The 20107-nt window shown below is 41.0% G+C and overlaps 1 long non-coding RNA gene across 1 annotated transcript; it reads right to left on the bottom strand.

The window, feature by feature from the left end:
* Positions 1 to 2378: 2378 nt before the first annotated feature.
* Positions 2379 to 19289, bottom strand: LOC109269620 (uncharacterized). The gene is made up of 3 exons (XR_002081169.2): positions 19206 to 19289; positions 12416 to 12510; positions 2379 to 2490 (listed from the first exon to the last, which is right to left on the bottom strand). It is a non-coding gene; the product is annotated as an uncharacterized LOC109269620 (long non-coding RNA).
* Positions 19290 to 20107: the final 818 nt, after the last annotated feature.

The following is a 20107-nucleotide window of genomic DNA, read 5'->3' as shown; positions in this document are numbered from 1 at the left end:
CACCGGGCAGCCTCTGAAAGGAGACATAGTCAAGGACTCTGGCTGCTCTGGCCATACTCTGTATATTTGCTTTCCTAGCTATGCATCTTCATTCCTAGGTCTCTTTATCCAAGGTCTTCAGGTACTTCTGCCACGCCTTCCTCATGGGGGGGTAGAAAAGGGAAAAGCCTGAAGACAAGTTTTTCTACTCTGACACAGTACCCAGGAGTTTTCTACTCCTCCCCCTCCCCCTCAGCATCCCTCTTCTTCCACCAGCATTCATAAAACTGCAAGAACCTTTTGTTAAGGGCTCCCTCCAGGACCAGACCACTTCCCCATCAGTGCCGATTCAGCCGACCCTCCACCAGGACGCCATTCCATGGGGGGAGTGGATTAAGGGGGGGCAGCGCCTGCTCTGGCTTAGCCTCTTGCAGATGTCATCTCTAAGGCTTCACTGTTGCTTTCATTTTGGTTCTTTGATGCTTTAATCAGCTGTTCCTATATGTGGCAGTTTAGCACTCCCTCCTTAGGCTGAGCCCCTGACAAAAATAAATAAATAAAATAATTACATAGAATATAATAAAATATCAGATAGAATTTTTGGTGTTTTCTCAGGATTTCGGCCAAAGTGCCAAACTGTGAACAATGGATGATAAAGAAAACCCACTCCACTCCCCCAGCAAATTCTAATGAATGGTATAAAGGTATAGACCAGCCATTCAGGATTTTCTAAGAGGAAGCTAAAACCAGTCTTTGGTCCTGTGACCCACAGTCCACTTGTTTTCCCCAAACTGGGTGTATGAGGGGAACCTAGAGATTAAGGAATAGAGCTGCAGGTAGGTAGTGAGGGAGCTCTCTGGTCCCCAGAGCTGCCGTGGCACCAGAACAGAGCATGATAACAGAGTGTGGGGGGAGCTCTCAAGTATCCCAGTGCCCAGGGAAAAAGTGCAAAAGAGAGGCTGGCTGCCTTGGGGGTGGCCTGGACTTCTGGAGTGCCACAGGGCAAGGTGCCTAATGCTTCTGGTGGGCAGAGTGGACACCATGGAAAGCCTTCTGGTCCAAGTTGTCTCGAGAGGACGGCCCAGAGGAGTGCCCACCCCAGCAGACAGAGGTGGTGTGAGGTAAATCGCTGAGAAGGGACTGAAGGGATGGGAATTCCTGAGAGGGGAACGGGAGAACATCCTCTGGGGTAAGAATGGCAGGAGGGAGGTCACCAGTGGAGTCTTGTCCCAAGAAAGAAACAACAGCTGCTTATCCACCTTGACATCAGACCCTTGACCATCAAGGAAGAACTACAAATGGTACCAGCTACCTAAAAAGATCTTCTTGTGCCTGTCATTCCTCTCTCGGTCTGACTCTGAAAATGGTAGTGGGAGTCCAGTGTGGAGTAGAAAAAGGTGAAAAATGGAAGATTAAGACCCTGACCACTTTTTCTTCTGGCCTCTGTACACTGGGACACTGGTCAACAGGGCCTTAAGTCAAACTTCAGCCTCAAAGAATGGAAGACACCTTAAACTGGACAAGGAACTGAAGTTTTGACATTAAATTGGACTGGACTATTTCATATCTAAAAACAAGATGATCTTAATACTCAAAATTCACCATAAAAGCCATGGGATTTGCTTGTAATATCATCCTTGGCAAATCCTTCCCAAGCAGGTTTGAAGCTGTGGTAGGTGAAAAATAAAGTTATTTCCTCATCTTATCTTACCAAATATAGCTTGTTCCAATGCCAGTTAGAGAAGCAAAAAAAGAAACTGAGAGAGAGACAAACAGGGATGAAATCTGCTTTAGAAATTGCCACCTGGGAAGGCTGAGGAAGCAACGGGTAGTGAGAGAAGGAGCCATCTCTGGAAAGAGGGGGAGAGATCAACCCAGGCCAAGGGAAGGTCATGTGCAAAAGGCAGAAAAGAGGAAGCAGCTGAACTAAGACAGCAGAAGCAGGGCGGAGCCTGAAGTTGATGTTGGAATCAGACTGTTCGAGGTAGTCCACCATAGAGTTTGGTTCAACTCCCAAAGCGTTCCAATGTACATGTTAAGATCACTTGTGCTGCTGTTTGGAGAAAGAATGAGAGCAGAAGTCAAAGTCCAGTCCTGTTAGAAGGGCATGATGCACTTCTTAGAAAAGGCACAATACATTCCCAGTGGTTGACTTTCTCAAGTTTACAGACTTTGGAAAATCAGAAAGACTGACGGCCATGGGTACTTCATGTGGCAATCTACTGGAATTTAGCAACAAAAACAGCAACAACAGCAGAACAGAGAGGACAGCATTCTCATAAGGAACTGGCATGTGCGGTGAGGGCTATGTAACACGTTCCATCCATTTATGTCCACATATTTCCTTCTTACCCACTGGGAAGCATGTGTTCCAGGAACAATAATTCTCTCACCTCTTCTGCCTCTCTATACATAGAGCTCCCGATCTCTTCTTTGACAGGATTCCAATGTGAGAATGCACTCTTGGGTTCTTTGTGAGCCAAAATTCAATGTAAGGATTTTTTGTACAACCTGCCACAAAGAGAAGAATGAGATTTTTCTTTCAACGGTTTAGAAAACAGGCACAAAAAAATAAATTAATTAAAACACACACACACACACACACACACACACACACACCACCAATTATCAAAGAGGCTTTTGGGGAGTGTGGATGGCTCAGTCAGACTTTGGCTCCAACTCTATCCAACTTCAGCTCAGGTCATGATCTCACAGTTTGTGAGCTCAGTCTCTGCATTGGGCTTTGTGCTGACAGCTCAGAGCCTCGAGCTTTCTTCAAATTCTGTGTCTCCCTTTCTCTCTGCCCTTCCCCCACTTGTGTTCTGTCTCTCTCGCTCTCAAAAATAAACAGTAAAAAAAAATTTTCAAGAGGGTTTTGATTCTTTGTCTCACCAACAGTTAGGCTGAGCAACCCACCTCCGGCCTGACCCTATAGGACAGCTAACCCACGCAGACCTACCGCCAGCCCATGAAGATAAGCAGCAAACACCTCCTCGTGTTTAAGGTTCCTTAAAGGTTCCTCCTCATGTTCCATTTCTCTGGAAGCCCCACCTGCTCATATGCATGCCCACCTACCTGTAGTAGCGACTATGAATTGAGCCCTTGTTCTGCACCAGGCACCATGCTAAGCACTTTACATCTATTATAATAATCCGTCATCCAGCAAAAACTCTTTAAGATGAGAACTATTATTATATATCCCTATTTTATAGCTAAAGAAACTGAAGCGTGGAGACTTTCAGCAACATAATCAAGGTCAACCAGATGTCATTGATGTCATCGATGCTTCCACTCTCAATCTATCAGCCTCTGGTGCTAAACTTTTGGGTTCGATACCCTCACCTTGACTCTCTCTACACCTTCACCCCTGCCCACCAGATGGGATGTTTGCCTGTGTCCTCTCTAGCTCATGGGCCTTGTCTGTCAGCTTCAAGCACCAGCTTGGCCCTTTGCCTCACCACCCATCATTGTCTCCCATGGTGGGCTCAGGCCCTAAACCACCATTCTGTTTCCAAGTAGGAGCTAATGGGATTAAGACAGACAGGGGTGTGCTAGATCTACTTAGAGCACTATATGCGAACAGGTCATGTACAGTACCTCTCTATTATACATTTAATGACATCATGTTACTAGTTTGAAATAGCCACAAAGGAGAGAGCCAAAGCATAGGAGACTGTTAAAAACTGAGAACAAACTGAGGGTTGATGGGGGGTGGGAGGGAGGGGAGGGTGGGTGATGGGTATTGAGGAGGGAACCTTTTGGGATGAGCACTGGGTGTTGTATGGAAACCAATTTGACAATAAATTTCATATATTGAAATAAATAAATAAATAAATAAATAAATAACCATATTTCACTTAAAAAAAAAAAAAAGAAATAGCCACAAAGGGACTATTTACACTATAGAAATTGCAAACACCACACGTCAGGGCTTTGCTGAAGGGAAAGCCACGTTTACCAGTACACCACTTAGGACACACAATAGGGATAATAACAAAACCATCTTTCAGACAGTCATTTCTTCATAACCCTTGATGAACAAATCATTCGTGATTCCCAGGACCCCATCAAAAGAAGTTCAGCTGAAATTGTACATGTTGGAGCCAGTTCTCCTTGTCCAGAATGCAAATATCCTTCCTCAACCTGTGCTGCTTTCCTTGCTACATTAAGAGAAACAGGCTAGGAAACTTTTTCATGCTTTCCTACATTCTGTTGAGCTTGCAGTCTTGCTTAAAAGAGGGAGCCAATCTCAGGTGCCGAACCTCAAATTGCTTATTGGAACAGCTGCTGCTTTCAGCTGAGCAAGCAAGACATTCAAGGGTGGCGCTTTCTGGCTCTGATGCTTCAGCCAGTTAAAAATTAGTGTTAGGGATAGCAAATAAGAAACAAAAGAAGAATCGGCTGGTGGTTTGATAGGACCCGCAGCCAGAAGCCTCCTTTCCACTTTTAAATGTGGTATAAGGTGAAGGAAATAAGAAAGACCCACATCTGGGCCTTGGCTGCTCCACTTGCTACATATTCTGATGAGACAAAAAGGTAAAAGAGAAGGAAAAGGTGTAACGAATATAAGGGAGCAATCTCAGGTCTGAAGGAGAAAAGACTCTGCTGTGATGATTTTAGTACAACACTCACTCACTTGTATTTTCAATATTCTCTGGGCACCCATCATGTGCCATGAGATATGCTAGATATAGTTGTGACCAACAGAGACTCGGTTCCTGCCCTCGTGGAGCTTACAATCTAGTGGCGAATAGAAACATTAAATGTGTAGTAGAAAAAGCTGTGATGTTTCTTTGTTATGATAAAGAAAATAAATGGGCCATGGGAACATAACAGGGAAGAACCATGGCTGACCTAGTCCAGGGACCAGAAAATAAAGTCCTGCTCACAGAGCAAAAAGGCAAACTAGCAGGAACCCAGAACAGATAGGTTGAGAGCATGACCAGAACTCATCATTCCTGCAAGCATCTCATAAGTGCACTAGAGAGGGCCAGCCAGACACTATGGGTTTGGAAGTCAGATTCCTGGGTTCAAATCTGGTTCTATTAACTGACAAGCTGAGCAAGTTACTTAACCTTGGGGAGCTCAGCGCCTTAGACGTGTATAGGGACAGTAATGCTTACCTTCCAGGCCTGCTATTTGAATTAAATTAGTGTGGGGAATAGGACTCAGCATGGTACATGGCCTATGGCAGGTGCTCAAGAAATGATAGCTATATAAAGATTAATCAATGAGAATTGTATTTAAAAAAATAAGGATCTCTTAAACTGCACACACACAGGCCACTTGGTGAGTAAGTGCCAAAATATCTATCAGCAAAAAGATTTAATGAGGCTTAGCAGTCCTGTCCTGTGCAGTAACTTGAGAGTTTGCACAGCAAGAGCCTTCAAAAGTGCTTGCATTAAACACACCCAGAGTAGTCAGCATCTGTTTGCACCAGCAGCGGGAACAGGTACTATCCTCTCCAACCTACCTTGTCTTGTTTTACCCAAAATGTAGTTTCCACCTGCAGTGACTCTATTCCCAGATTTTCCCAGATGAGTTTCCATTTCATTCTTTTCAATAAATAGCATTCGGATAAATGGGATTGCATGCATTTACCTTTGCAAACCTTCCTTTTAAACAAATTCATGAATCAGAAAAATAAAATCCATTGTCTAATGATATGTTGCCAACTTTATATTAGCGAAAATATGGTCATTACAGAGACTTCTATAAACCTGAAAGTTTGGGTTGCAACAGATCAATTTGATCACTACCAGTAGCTTCCTTGATATATGCTGTCTTGTTTTTCATTTCTCTGGTGATGTATGTACATTTTTAAAGTCTGCAATACTTTTATTTGCTGTATATGTGATGGGGACGATAGGCTGCAATGTGTTGTCTCCTTTGAACCTTCGCTTACCTTTAACATAAATTATCAAAGAAAGCAAAGCAACAAAATGCAAGTTGATTGGTCTCCCCACTTTAATTTAGTAAGACAGGTCATAATGGCTTTGTTCCTTGGCCAGACATGCCAGGGAGCCGTTTTCACATATTAATGTGACATGACTTGGAAGATCATAATAATTATGACAAGATAAAGGAAATTAGTTAAAACTTAATTAAAACCACATGGATAACAAAAAAGAGCACTGTATGTTTAGTAATGTGAATTCTTTGTTGCTGGATTGGCAAAAAAAGGAAGACGATGCTTTGCGGTGGACACAAGGGCTCCGAGTCAATAAAGAACGTTTCACTCTGGTCTGAAATGATCAGATCAAAATCAGAATCAAAAGGAAATGAAATGGGTGATTCTGCTACCTGTCATCACCCTTCAAGCCACCAGGATGGAGTAAGAGGAAAAGAGTAGAATTTCCATCAACGCAGAGATTGGAAGTCCTTAGTCAGTGGTGACAACATTTAAATGGGCTTATTAAAAAGCTGGTTCTCTAGGGTGCCTGGGTGGTTCAGTTAGTTACATGTCCAACTCTTGATCTCAGCGCAGGTCCTGATCTCAGGGTCCTGAGTTCAGGCCCCAGGCTGGGCTCTGTGTTGTGTGTGAAGCCCACTTAAAAAAAAAAAAAAAAAAAAAAAAAAAAAAAACTGATTCTCAGGATCTAATCCCAGCAGACATTCTGATTTGATGAGTCTGAGTCTGGCATGGCAGTCTTGAAATATTCATTTTTAGCTAGCACATTTTAGTCTTAAAGTCATTTTTAATAAAAAACATATTTGGTTACAATAAACAATGTGGGGAGATACTTTGAGATTATGTAAATACCTGTTCCTCATTAAACTTTTTATCATCCATGTGGATGATTTCGCATCCATGTGGATGAGCCTTGTCTGAAACAGTGATCATACTCATGGTTGCAAAATGGTGGTTTTCTAACTTCTACATTTTTATTAGTTGGCATTTATTTCCTTCTTCTATATCTAAAAGTTGGGATATGTAATTTCTTCCTTGTTCCTTTCTCTATATATTTATGGGGATTTTACTGTAAGTGTTCTCCCATTGATAATTGATATTGATGTCATTCAACAGATGACCAGTTGATCACTATCCTTGACTTTTAATGATCACCTTGTCCCATGTTTGACCAGAGGTAGCTTTCAGAGCTGGATCCTGAAACCTTGTAAGCATTTCCTTGTTTTCTGGGCAACAACATGCTCCAGGATCATCTGAGTCTTCCTTAGAATCAGACTTTCTCTAAGGAGGCCTCACTCCTCTTCATGAAGGTCAGTATTTGAAAAGAAACTGCTGCATTGAGAAGGACCCAGAATCACTGCTATGGCGTTCCTGCCAAAAATGCATATCCTAAATCAAATCATGAGGTAACATCAGACAAACCAAAATTGATGTGTGTTCCACCAAATAAGGAACCTGTGCTCTTCAAACATATCAATGCCCAGAGAAGCAGAAAAAGGCTGAGGAAATGTTGCACATGAATGCAGATAAAGAGTCACAGAAACCTAATGTAATGCATGAATTGTATAGATCTTGATTGGAATCTTTAAAAATTCCACATGAATAATTTGGGGGACAATAGGTGAAATTAGAATTAAGACTTTAGATTAATAATAAATAATATTGTCATAATACTAAATTTTCCCTTCTCTCCATCACAATTCTCTCCAGTGCACTCACCAGCTGGCCAGCCAGCATGGGAATGTCTCTCTTCCTGGCCTCCTCCCCCTTCCCATTCAGGCCTTTCCATCCTCCTTATCACCTCCCACAATTGGAAGGACAGAACATGAAGTTCAAAGCTCTAAACAGAGCTGTTTTGACAATCACGGTCATAATTAGGTCTTGTCCACCTAACTGACATGCTTCATCCCGGTCCAGTTTCTGGAATAATCCTGAGCCCTCTGGACCTTTGAGCACATGAGATATGGTGCTTGAAGGCAATCATCAGGATATAAATGCTTATCTTTACCATTTGAGTTTAATAAGTTCTTTGTTATGTCTGGGGGTGTACAAAACTTATAAAAAGGTAAAGATAATAATATATCATTTGCTGTTCATCGACACTAGGGGACACAGAAGAATCAGTGTAGAAAGACATAATGTGGGTCCGAAAAAAACTAGAATATGAATCCTGCCTCCTCTACTTTTCAACCTTGTATGTTAAATAAGTCACTTAACCTTTCCAAGCATCTGTTTCCTCAGCCCAAAACTGGAATAGCAAAATCTCCATCATCAGGTAGCTCTTCAAATTAAACATAATAATGATGTAGGGTTGTGATTTTCAAACTTAAATGTGTATGTGAATTTCCTTGGGATTCTTGTTCCAATGCAGCTTCTGACTCGGTAAGTCCAGGGCAGGGCCTGAGATGCAGCATTTCGACAAAGCTCCCAGGCAATGCTGAAGCCGCTGGTCCCTGGACCACACTTGAGAGTAGCAAGAATTTAGGACACTGAGGAGAATGGCTAATGCAAAGCACATTCCATGCAAGTTTGTTTTTCTCTCTCTCCTCTACCCTACCACTTATGCATTTTTGAAAGAAGTTGCTAAGAAAAACCAATCAAAAGAGGACCAAAAAATAGTCTAAGAAATTCACAGCTCTCCACTAGAGGTTGATTAGGGTCAAAAGAAGATATATTTAAACCTAATTAAGATAAAGGATTCCTCGTTAGGCTGAGAGAAACTCTAAGACTAAAAGCTCTGAGGACACATTGACTTCTGTCAGATTCCTGTCAGAAAAATGTTCCTTCAAGGAAGCGCACTGACAGCCTTCAAGAGTGATAGTCCTGACTGTAATTCTGAAGACATTTTTAATATTATAAAACTCAGGAAATCATAATAATACCTTATACCGATCAATTGTTTTAGACTTCACAAACCCTTTTGGTTGTATGAATGCATCCCAGCCCTCACTTCTTAAACTTTCATCAAATTGGAGGTTATGCTCTCCTTTGGCATAGGAGCTATGCCTTCTTCATGTATGTATCCCCAACATTTGGCAAAAGCCTGGCATCTAGCAGGTATTTGACAAATACTTATTAGAAAAGAGATTTTTCCCCTGGTCTCCTAATACATAATATTGCATTTCATTGAATCTAAGTGTCCATCAATTATACAATACTAGTTTATGTATCTCTAAGGGGGAAAATGCTACCATTTAAAGCTTGTGTGCCATTGATTGGAAGATACCACTCAATTTCAGAGATATTAAAATGGGGGGGGGGGGGACATGCACTTCAGAATCGAGAAATTGTAGTAGCTTTGCTCTCCTATGGAGTCACCCACACAGTGCAGACAGAAAATGGTTAATAGCAAAACTTTAGGGTTGCTGAAGATAACTTGAGGGAGGAAAAGAAACAAATAAGGACAGGGAGATGTTTCTTTATAACAGAGAATATCATAGATTCAGCAACTTGGGGGCAGGTGGCAATCTTTCTCAGATTGTAATCAAGTTGGCAGCCATCTTCCCTCAGAAAAAGCATTGGTGGACTCCTGGCTTCACAGCAAAAAGCATGGACCAAGTGAAGGGCAAAATCCATAAGACACTGCTCAGAGGTTGCGACATTGTGATTTAAAAGAAAAATATACATGTGGTCATTCAGATGACCAAAACACATTTGTCATATATATTTAGTCTTTGTCTACAGTTTCATAGACTCACAGTTCCAAAACCCTTGGAATTTCCTCAGTGTGGAGAGTGATAAAGGTGTCTCTTGTTGTGTTAATAAGATGACTTTTGGACCCCACCCTGGTTGCCAAGGGAGCCAACCATGTGACTAGAGGGTTAACTTTCAGTCCCACCTCCCCATCCCTCACACCTCACCTCTGTTGGAGAAGACCCAGACTTTGAATCAATCGCCAATGGCCATTGATTTAATCACCCATGAGTATGTAGTAGAGCCTCCATAAAAACCCAAGAGGACAGATTCAGAGAACTTCCAGGTTGGTGAACACATGGAGATGTGCAAAGAGTGGCATACTCAGAGAGGTCATGGGAACTCCTTGCCCCGTACCCTGCCTTATGCATCCTTTCCATCTAGCTATTCCTGCATTACATCCTTCTATAATAAACCAGTGATTTAGTAAGTAAAATGTTTCTTTGAGTTCTGTGAGCCACTCTGGCAAATTAACTGAACCTGAGGAGTGGGTCATAGGAACCTGATTTATAGCCAGTCGGCAGAAGTACAGGTAACAACTTGGGCTTGCAACTAGTGTCTGAAGTCCAAAAAAGGAGGTCATAGGAAACTCCAAATTGTAGCAGTCGGTCAGAAGCACAGGTAAGAACCTGGGCTTGCAATTGGCATCTGAAGTTGGCAGGGGGCTGGGGGCAGTCTTGTAGGACTGAACCCTTAACCTGTGGAATCTGATGCTGTCTCTGGGTAGATAATTGAGTTGCATTGTAGGACACCAGCTGGCATCCAAGAAGTGCTGGTGTTGTATGGAAAGACCCCCTACACATGTACACATGTGGAAATTCGGTCCAAGAACCTAATTCAGAAGTGACTTGTCCTTTAACAGAAAGCATCCTGAAGGAGAAGAAAGGGGAAGAGGAGAAGGGCAGGAGGGGAAGGGGCAGGGAAGGGATCTCATTGCTGTCTCACCACACGGACCTACGTAGTAGCTATCAGAGGAACCCAGAGCTATAGAATTCAGCAAGTAAGGATGTTTGGAGCCATTGCAGAGAAAGAGATGAAGAACTCAACCACTGGTGTGAAAACCTCGATTCAGAGCACACTCCTTTCTGCTCTGGGTCGGGGAACCATTTCTTGTACGGTCAAATGAGGCTCTCTCAACAGGTGATCATGTTGAATGCCAGACTCTAGGGGCCAGTAAGACAAACAAAGAAATCCAAGTGATCCCTGAATGAGGTTATCCCTACCTGGGTGAGCGCCACATCACCACAACTCAAAGTGATGCCAACACCCCATGCCGCTCTGCAGCTGCCTTTGTTTGAGTTGAAAGGACACCTGTTGAGGTTCCCTCTCTAGTAATGACCTTGGGCAAGTGACTCTGGGCTTCCATTTCCTCCTCTATAAAATGGCAAGAGTACCAGTCCTCTCCTCACCCTGAGGTGAGGATGATATAAGTTAATTCATGAGAAGCTTTGGAACAGTGCCTGGCACAAGACGATCACTCAATGAATGGCAGTTATTCTTACTATTATTGTCTGACGTACAATTGCTCATTAACTGACACAATGACATGACTTAGTGCTGGGTTAGTGAACACGCAACAGGTAGCACAGGCCACCAGTGCTCCCAAATTCCTAGCAGAGAAAAAAAAAAAAAAAGTTGAACTTGCATAAACAACAGAGAAATGGGAAAAAATCACAACAGTTAGAAAGAATCAACTGCAGGAAACCGGGAGCCTGGCCTTCTGAGAACCATGACCAGGCCACTTCTCACGAAGGAACCTTGCAGCTACAACAGCTCAGGGACCAAAGGGATGGTGGCCCAACCCATGGGCTGCAGCTCTGTATCTCTCTTTGGGATGCAGATCGTGCACTGTGTAATCTGTCTTGTGCACAAAAACATTAACCTCTGGAATCAAATGTGTCTGTTAATAAACCAACATGCCGCTCACACTCGTCAGCCCCCCGCCCAGCGCCCCCACCCCCGACCCCCGGAGCCGCACTGCAGGCACATCTCATTTGTCAGCTGGTTCAACTGCTTAGGCACGACATGATTTGGAAATGTGAAAGATCCCAAATTATCTTATCCTGAGGTGACAAATCAAGTACAGTGCCCACAAGCCCAGACAGTTTACATGCCAAGTAAACAAAACGCCACCGAAGCGAGAGTATCAATCTCCTAACAGTTTAGGAAAAACAAGTTTATTTCTTATCTGAAAGATTAATGAACCAGGTTGGAACCTCACCTCTAATTGTGGCTGAACAGAAATTAGGTGCTGTTTTTAATCTATTCTGCAGTAACATAATAATGTCATGTCACAAAAGTTCATAAAGAAAGGGTCTACACTTATCTTTGGAATTATTTAAAGTACCCAGAGACTAGCCATTAATGTAAAAATTTTACATTTCCCTCAGCTACACTGCTGGTTGTTTTTTTTTTAAATTAGGTCTAGAGAAACTGATAAAATATCTTCTTACTAAATAAGACTTTGTTTTCCTACTATAGACATAACTATAAAGAATATATATTTATATAGCATATTACTGGTATATTTTTAACAGCTATTGATACTGTATTTCTTGCTGACACTTTGCTGAGTGTGTTTGTCCCTAGGTTTATATCCTCCACTCGATCCACCTTGCTTCTGGAGCTGAGCTGAGACACAGACCCTGGAAAATCTGGACAAGCGAGGAGGAAATGGAAGAGGGGAAGAAGGACAGAGGACTCGGCTGCCTTTAGGAGAGATAACCACCAGAGCCGACTGAATGCTTTTGGAGGCTCAATCGCAAAGGACAACACCTTTTCTATCTTAAAATTCTATCAAAAACAGTTGTATATTTTTTAATGAAACTTCACCTGGTTAGAGCTTTTTTCCACGTGAAATGCATAATGTATTTTTCCTCCATGTTCCATCAACAAGATCCTGAGTAAGTACCAGGGAAAGATTCATCCTGAGGAAAAATCAATTTGATTAGAGAAGCAACAGACAGTAATGTATACAGAAGAGGCAACACCAACATTTCCTAGTAAATCCCCAACTGGGGAGGTAGGCTGGAGTCTTGGGCCATGACTACACTTCTGATTTGAGCAATGGAATTTGGATACAAGATCAAATTGGATTGTCTGTGTTATATTCATGTGTAAACTGATTTGAAAGGAAAATCATCATGAACCAACACAGAAGTTCAGCCATTAGTCTAGGTGATGAACTGTTCTCACTTAATAGCCCAAGAAATTCTAAACTAGGCTCATCTAAGTGAAATAATCTTCTAGCCTGTGTGTGTGTGTGTGTGTGTGTGTTTATTTTTCAATTGAGATATCATTCCACGTCTGAATTATCCAAGCCATGCATAGTCAACACTTGTCAAACGTTGAGATATATTAATATGTAAAATAGACTTTTTTACTAAGGGGTGGATGATCAAATAACTGCAGGAAACCCTAATTTTAGAAGGAATTAAAAAACTATGGAGGAAGGAAGAAGCCCAGAATATATAATTTCCTTTGTGACCACCTTACTTCTTGTACCAAAGAAAGTTACAACAGGTGCATGGAAACTGCACATCAAAGATTTCTGACTGCCGCCTGAAGCTTCTGTCATTCTGGGGGTGTAGCTATCTGGAACACTCTAGTCAAGCCTTTCTCAGTCTTGTGCTTGTTGGTAGGGGACACAAGTCTGATTCTGCTTCTGAGAGCAGAGGAAAGCATTGAAGAACTGAACTGTCTTTGTCCATGGCTCTGAAATATGCCCAGCAACTAGAAAGCCTTAAGAGAAATCCACAAGAGTGAGCATCTTTCTTTCTTCTCACCAATAATATCAAACCAAAAGAATGTATTCACCCCTCACCAATAAGGACAATAAAGAATTGTATGTAAGATCTATATAAAGGCACTAGAATAAGTGCCTCCCTAAAAGAATAAGAAGACAGCACACAGCTTAATGGGGAAGGAAGATCTGGAAGCAAGTAATTAGGTATACTGAGTGTTCCTCTCAGATAAATGGAAAGTGCTATGTGACATGAAAAAGGGATCCAAACCTCTATACAGAAGTCATGGAAGTCTTCATGAAAAGGTGTCATTCAACTTGGGTTGTAAATGACAAGCAGGAACTGGTCATTGGAGAAGCAAGGAAAGAGCATTCTAGCATAAAGAAACAGCATCACAAAGGCACTGAGACATTCAAGTGCAGAATGTGCACTCCGTATCTCTGAACAGCAAGCAGTATGGGAGCACAAATAGAAGATGAAACCAGAAAAGTAGAAGACAGGTTCCCAAAATCTTATTTACCATGGTAAAGAGTACGGAGCTATCCTGGGGATGAAGTGGAAAGCCAATGGAAATTTTAAATAAGGGGAGTAATAAAATGAGATTGCATTGCTGGGGGCTATGTAGAGGATGCAAGAAAGGGAAAACACTTATTGAAGCTTTTGTAATTTTCTAAGTAGGAGATGATGCTCCTACTTGAAGCAATACTGTTTGAAGTATTAACAGCAGGAAGAAACAGAAGCAAATCAGAAAGACATTTCTGATTTAGAATTGTAGGACACATTGTCCAATTAAATAGGAGAAATAAAGAAGGAGAGGAGAAATGGATGATGTCAAGATTTTAATCTTGAATGGTTGGATGGAAATTGACATCATTAATCAAGAGGAATCAGGTTTGCACAGACTGAGTTTGAGATGCCAAAGGTAAGTCAAACACCGATGCCCAATAGAGAGTGGGAAATATCAGTCTGGTTAGTAAACATTGTCAGTAGTGGGTCCTTACAACTTACTTAATTCCTGAAATGTTTAGGAAGTTTGACAAGTCTGCAGAGAGAGTGAAAAACATAAACTATGTGCTCTTGGAACTTCTATTTCTAGAACAAGTGTAACAAAGAAAAACCAGTGTCAAACATGGTGGATATCAACCCATCTATATCGATATTCACTTTAAATATGAATGGTCTAAATACACCGATTGAACGGCAGAGATTACACGAGTGGATTAAAAAACCCAGCTACCTGTTGTTTATAAGAAATCCACTTTAAGTATAAAGACATAGACAGGTTAAAAGCAAAGGGGTACAGAAAGATATACCATGCTAACGTTAATCGAAAGAAAACCACCATAGTTAATTTCAGACGAAAATGTCCCCATGCATTGCCAAAAGTATCCTAAGAGGGAAAATCCCCTTTGGCTTAAACCACCATCATCTCCTAGCAGAACACCTTCAATAACTCCTTAATGGGTCCCTTTTTATTTACTCCTGGCCTCTAACAATCCATTCTACACTGCAGTCAGTATCTTTAAAAACCCAAATCTCATGTCATCCTGCTGCTTGAAGTGTTCAATGGCTTCCCCTTATTTTTAAGGCGAAATTCCAAATTTGTTAACACAGCCCCTAAGGTTCTACATGTTCTGACCCCAGCATTCATTCCAGGTGCATTTCACATCATCCTGGCTTTGTTCTCTATACTTCAGCCTCATTAACCCTTCCTGTTCTTCAAACTCAGCCTGTTTCCTTCCACTCCAGGACCTTTACACATGTTGTTCCCTCTGCTTGGAACTCTCCCACCATCACTCCCTCTCCACCTGCCTAGTTAACAGGTCTTCACATATGACCTCCAAAATTTACCTCTTCCAAATCAGTTCTGGTTCCCCTTTTGCAATTTCCCAGGACCCAGTGCCGCTGTTTTATAGCACTTGCCACAAATGTACTTCATTAGTGAATGTGAAAATATTTGTTTCATATCTGTCCCTCCTGTTAGATTGTAACAGAGATTTTGTGTCCTCTGTTTACCTCACTATATCCCCAATGCCTAGTACAGCTCCCAAGTCATAACAGGTCCTCAGTAAATACTTAGTGAATGAATGAATGAATAAATGAATGAATCAGCAATACCTTTGTAAACATAATTTTAGGACAGTATAAAAGTCAGTATAGGTCATGATTATAATTCATCCAGCCATTCTCTTATTTTTTTCATTCAGATTGTTTTCAAATGTTTACTATTACAGTAAAGATAGAGAGGAAGGTGTAAAAATGAAATAAAATATTATTCAAACATCTGAAATTTCTCTTAGGGGGAAGCTTTCTTCAGGGAAAATCCTTGATTAAGAGTTTGGGGGTATGTAACTGTGTATGGTGATGGATGTTAACTAGACTTACTATGGTGATCATTTCACAAAATATTGAATCATTATGTTGTATGCCTAAAAGTAACATAATATTGGGTGCCAATTATATCCCCCAAAAAATAAATAATTTTTTTAAAGTTTGGGGTAGATTGATATTTTAGGAAGTATATGGCAACTGGTCCCCAAAACTTCAAAGAAGGGGAATTAACTGCTCTTCTAAAACAGGGAGATGAATTTTCTTGTTGTTCTAGAGGGAAAAAGTAAAAGTGAGAAAAGAGGAGAGCCATGATTTAATGGTGGGTACTGACTGGGGACAGGCCATGAGAGGGTCCCTGATCATAAGGTGGCCAAACAAACCCTAGAGAACAGAACATAGTTTGCAGTCTACCTGTCCCCATGAATCTTAACTTTTAAACAATGTTTTTGTTGAGGATTTTTCCCCAGAACTAACAAAGGGCTTGGATTTCATGTCTGGATTGACATGTAATAAAAGAAGCTGTGTGAAAGAAGCAGGAAGCAGGAGGCAGACAGTCGGAACATCTCCCAATTTCACCCTGCTCTCCAAAGGGCAAGGTCAAGAAGGCTGCTCACATCTGGGTTGAAAAAAAAAAAAAAAACCTCTGAAAACAAACCTTTGGCATTCTCTCGATAGATGATTGATAGATAGATAGATAGATAGATAGATAGATAGATAGATAGATAGATAGTTGATAGATAGATAGAGATAGAGATGATTGTCTCTTTTAGAATACATTTCCAAAACCGGAATGACTGGATAAAAGGTTAAACACACATTTAAGGTGAAATTATTTCTAGCAATTTATGTTCCCACTTTTTTTCAGTAGAAAATTCTAAAGAATGAAGCAGCAGCATTCTTAGAAATGGTTGTCTTGGATTACAAATTCCAGTTCCTTCTGGGTAAAAGTCATCTCCCTTCTATTCTTTGAAACTACACACACCATAAGTCCTTAATAAATGACTGTGGAATTAAATTCCTAGCACTTCTGGTGCTTAAAACTAGCTATTTTTATATGGACTTTTTCCCCCTGTATTTCTAAGAAGACTGCAATATGTCTTGATTTTTTAGATCATAAGTCCCCCCATTCCCTGACTTATAAATATCTCAAGTCTTCAAAATCATGTTGTGTATTTTACAAGAATCTTGGTTGTGTGAAATTTCCAATTCTGTTAAAAACTTGTTTTTTAAAGGATCTTAACATACCTACTCGTAACTAGCATAATAAATTCACAATGATTACCTAAATCTTTCTGACATTCAAGTAAGATTTTGTTTGTGTTTAGTTTTTTAAAATGTACAATTATTTTTAGCCCATACTCCTTTTTTCAACCTACTTTGATTTTCCTTTTTACTATATGTTATTAAAAATATAGCCTATATGGTAATTAGCCATATGGCTGACAACACAAAAAAAAAAAAATCAGAACAATAATTTCAGAATTGTTCAAGGAGTCATTTTTTTTTGGACTCTGTTGACCTAAATTAGAAAAAGAAAATGCATCTTTAAGAAAAAAAAAATTAACCTGGAATAACCTTCTCAATAGCCATTTCGTCTTCTATCTATATCTTATCAAAACTTTAAAGGGTTTTTTAAATCAAAATTATTCTCTTTCTCCAATTGATTCCTTGGCCTAATGTATTTGTGGTTGGCTTAGGGCACAACAATGCCACCTTTAGAAATATATCCTACCGTTATAACCTCACCAAGATTCATGTACAAGAAGGTTTATTGTATAATCTGTAATATCAAAAATCAGGAAACCATGTAAATCTTCAACATTAGGAGGACAGTTAAATAAATTGCAACCAATAAAAAAAAGAATGAGATATAACTATATGTGCCAGTACAAAATTCATTTTAAGACATATTTTAAGTGAATAAACAGCAGAACATTGTGCATACTGTGTGTTTTATATGTTTGGATTATTTCTACTGGATTATTCATAATAATAAGAAACTCTTAATAATTGCTGTTTCTAGGGAAAGCAGGTAGGATGTGGTTTTGAGATGGAAGAAAAGCTTATGTCTCATTGAAATGTTTTACCATTTTTTACCATGAACATGTATTAGTTTTTAGTTAAAAGTAGACAATCAGATGGAGGGGAGGAGGAACTTTGGGCCTATATTTCATGAAAACAATCAAAATCCTATAAATTTGGATCAATGGTAATCAATCCAAATTGTAGATTAGCTGCTAATTTATCTCTGATCAGCAGCATTCCTACCTCTCACCAGATCTTACCAAGATTTTAACCGCATGCCAAACAATCATGTACTCAGTCATTCATTCACTGAATCATTCCATCTGTGCTGATTGGGCCTGTGCTCTCCCAGGCCCCATCCCAGGATGCAGAAACCCAGCGGTGAGCAAGAACAGAGACAGGTCCTGACCTCACTGAGCTTATGGTCTGCCATCAAAATAACTGGAGAAATGAGGATGAGTGCTGGGGGAGCACTTGAAAGGGCTTGCACCAGTCTAGGCATCTGGAAAGACCCCTAAGGAAGGATGTTTACGGCGATACCTTTAAGATATGTGGGAGTTAACTAGGTGACCGGGGAGAGAAAGGCTGTTCTAAAAAGAGATGGGCGGATGGTCTCTAGGAGGACATGGCTCTGGGGCACAGGAGAGCGCTGCATTGAGAGACTGAAAGACATCTAGAGCAGATGAGACATCAGAAGAAAGGACAGGAGCAGTAAGGCTGCAGAGACCATCAGGGAGCAGGTCGTGGGACCTCGGACCTCACTCAGATGATGAGAACCACCACAAGGTTTGAAGCGGGTGTGTTAGTTTCCCAGGGCTGCTGTAACCAATTACCACAAGTCAAGTGGCTTAAGAAAACAATTCTCTCATAGTTCTGGAAATGTACTCTCTCATAGTACTGGAGGCCAAAAGTCTGAACCCCGGGTGTCCACAGGGCCATGCTCCCTCTGCATGCTCCAAAGAAGGACCCTTCCAGACCTCTTCCTAATGTCAGGTGGTTGCTAGCAGCCTTTGGTGTTTATCAGCTTATAGACGCATCACTCCAATCTCTGCTTCTGTCGTCCCATGGCATTCTCCTCTTTGTGTCTCTGTGTGTCTGTATCCCTGTGTCCCTGTGTCCCAATGTCACTCTTCTGATAAGGACACTGTTCATATTAAATTTAGGGTCCACCTTGATCCAGATTGACTTTATCTTAACTTGATCACAACTGCCAAGACTCTATTTCCAAATAAGGCCACGTTCACAGACTCCATGTGGACATGAATTTGGGGAGGACACTATCCAACCCAGTGCAGCAAGGAAATGATATAATCTGATTTGAATTTTAGGAAAACTATCCTGAAGGTATTAGGGGACAGGGAGGGGGCAAGACTGGGAAGACAGATTAATTTCATATGCAGCTTTATTATTTTGGAAATGTGAGGTTTATTTTGAATGTCAGACATTGAGCTAAGTGCTGTTTCCATGATATCTCATTCAGTCCTCATAGAGCCATGTGAAGAAATTCAGAGCGGCGACTTTACCTGTCCACGATCACGCAGCAGATCTTCAAACCCATATCCTGCAGACTCTGGAATCCAGAAGCTTTCCATCACCCCAGGCTCAAAACTGAAAACAAAATGATGAGAATGAGAATCCTTTGACGTGGGTTTCCAGGAGGAAGAAACTATTGCCCACTAACAAGGTTCTGTTTGCAAGCACACTTCATATTCCTTATGCAAAGCCAGGGCAAAAGGTGAACAGCCAACATGTCCTGAAGAGCAGTCGTGTTGTAACGCGAAGGAATCTGATGGTTCCAATCACACGGCACGGTGTCCCGTGATTCACGCTGGGTCAGAAATGTTCTTTTAAGAAAAGACCTAAGTAAAATCCATGCTTCACAAACACGAACCCATATTAAAATAAGCCTACTTTTTATAAGATGAAGAAACTTGAAGCCATTATCTAAAAACTCAGAGGACAGAAATGAATTCGGAGGAAAAAGAGGTTAATTGGTGGGAATTGTTCGGACTGATAGCTGATATTGATCAGAAGCACTGACTGCTGGATCTTCTCCCTCTTAGTTGCTTTACCTCCATAGTCCACAATTTTAAAGGTGGATTGAAATTTTAGGAGACAATGAAGACCAAGGTTTTCTCACTTGAGCTCAGCATTTTTCTGAGGGAGGGAGGCATGAATATTCTGGCTGTAGGTTACAGTTTTCAGCACCTATTACAATTTTGTAATCTCAAAATCTGACCAGAACACGTAACTTTCAATTTTTTCATTTTGTTCCATGTCTTTTCCCTGCAATATTAAAAGAGAAAGGGAAAGAGGGAGGCGGGGGTGGGGGGGGGGCAGGGGTCATGCAGAGAAAGGAAAAAAACTGAAAGAAGAAAGTAAATACGAGTTCCCAAAGGGAGGGGAAAACAATGGTCCAATCGAC

The sequence above is a fragment of the Panthera pardus genome, unplaced genomic scaffold (genome assembly GCF_024362965.1).
Source record: "Panthera pardus isolate Hobbes unplaced genomic scaffold, ASM2436296v1 HiC_scaffold_13, whole genome shotgun sequence".
Classification (NCBI taxonomy): Eukaryota; Metazoa; Chordata; class Mammalia; order Carnivora; family Felidae; genus Panthera; species Panthera pardus.
Note: the sequence above shows the minus strand (reverse complement) of the source record. Positions and strands in the feature narration are given on the sequence as shown.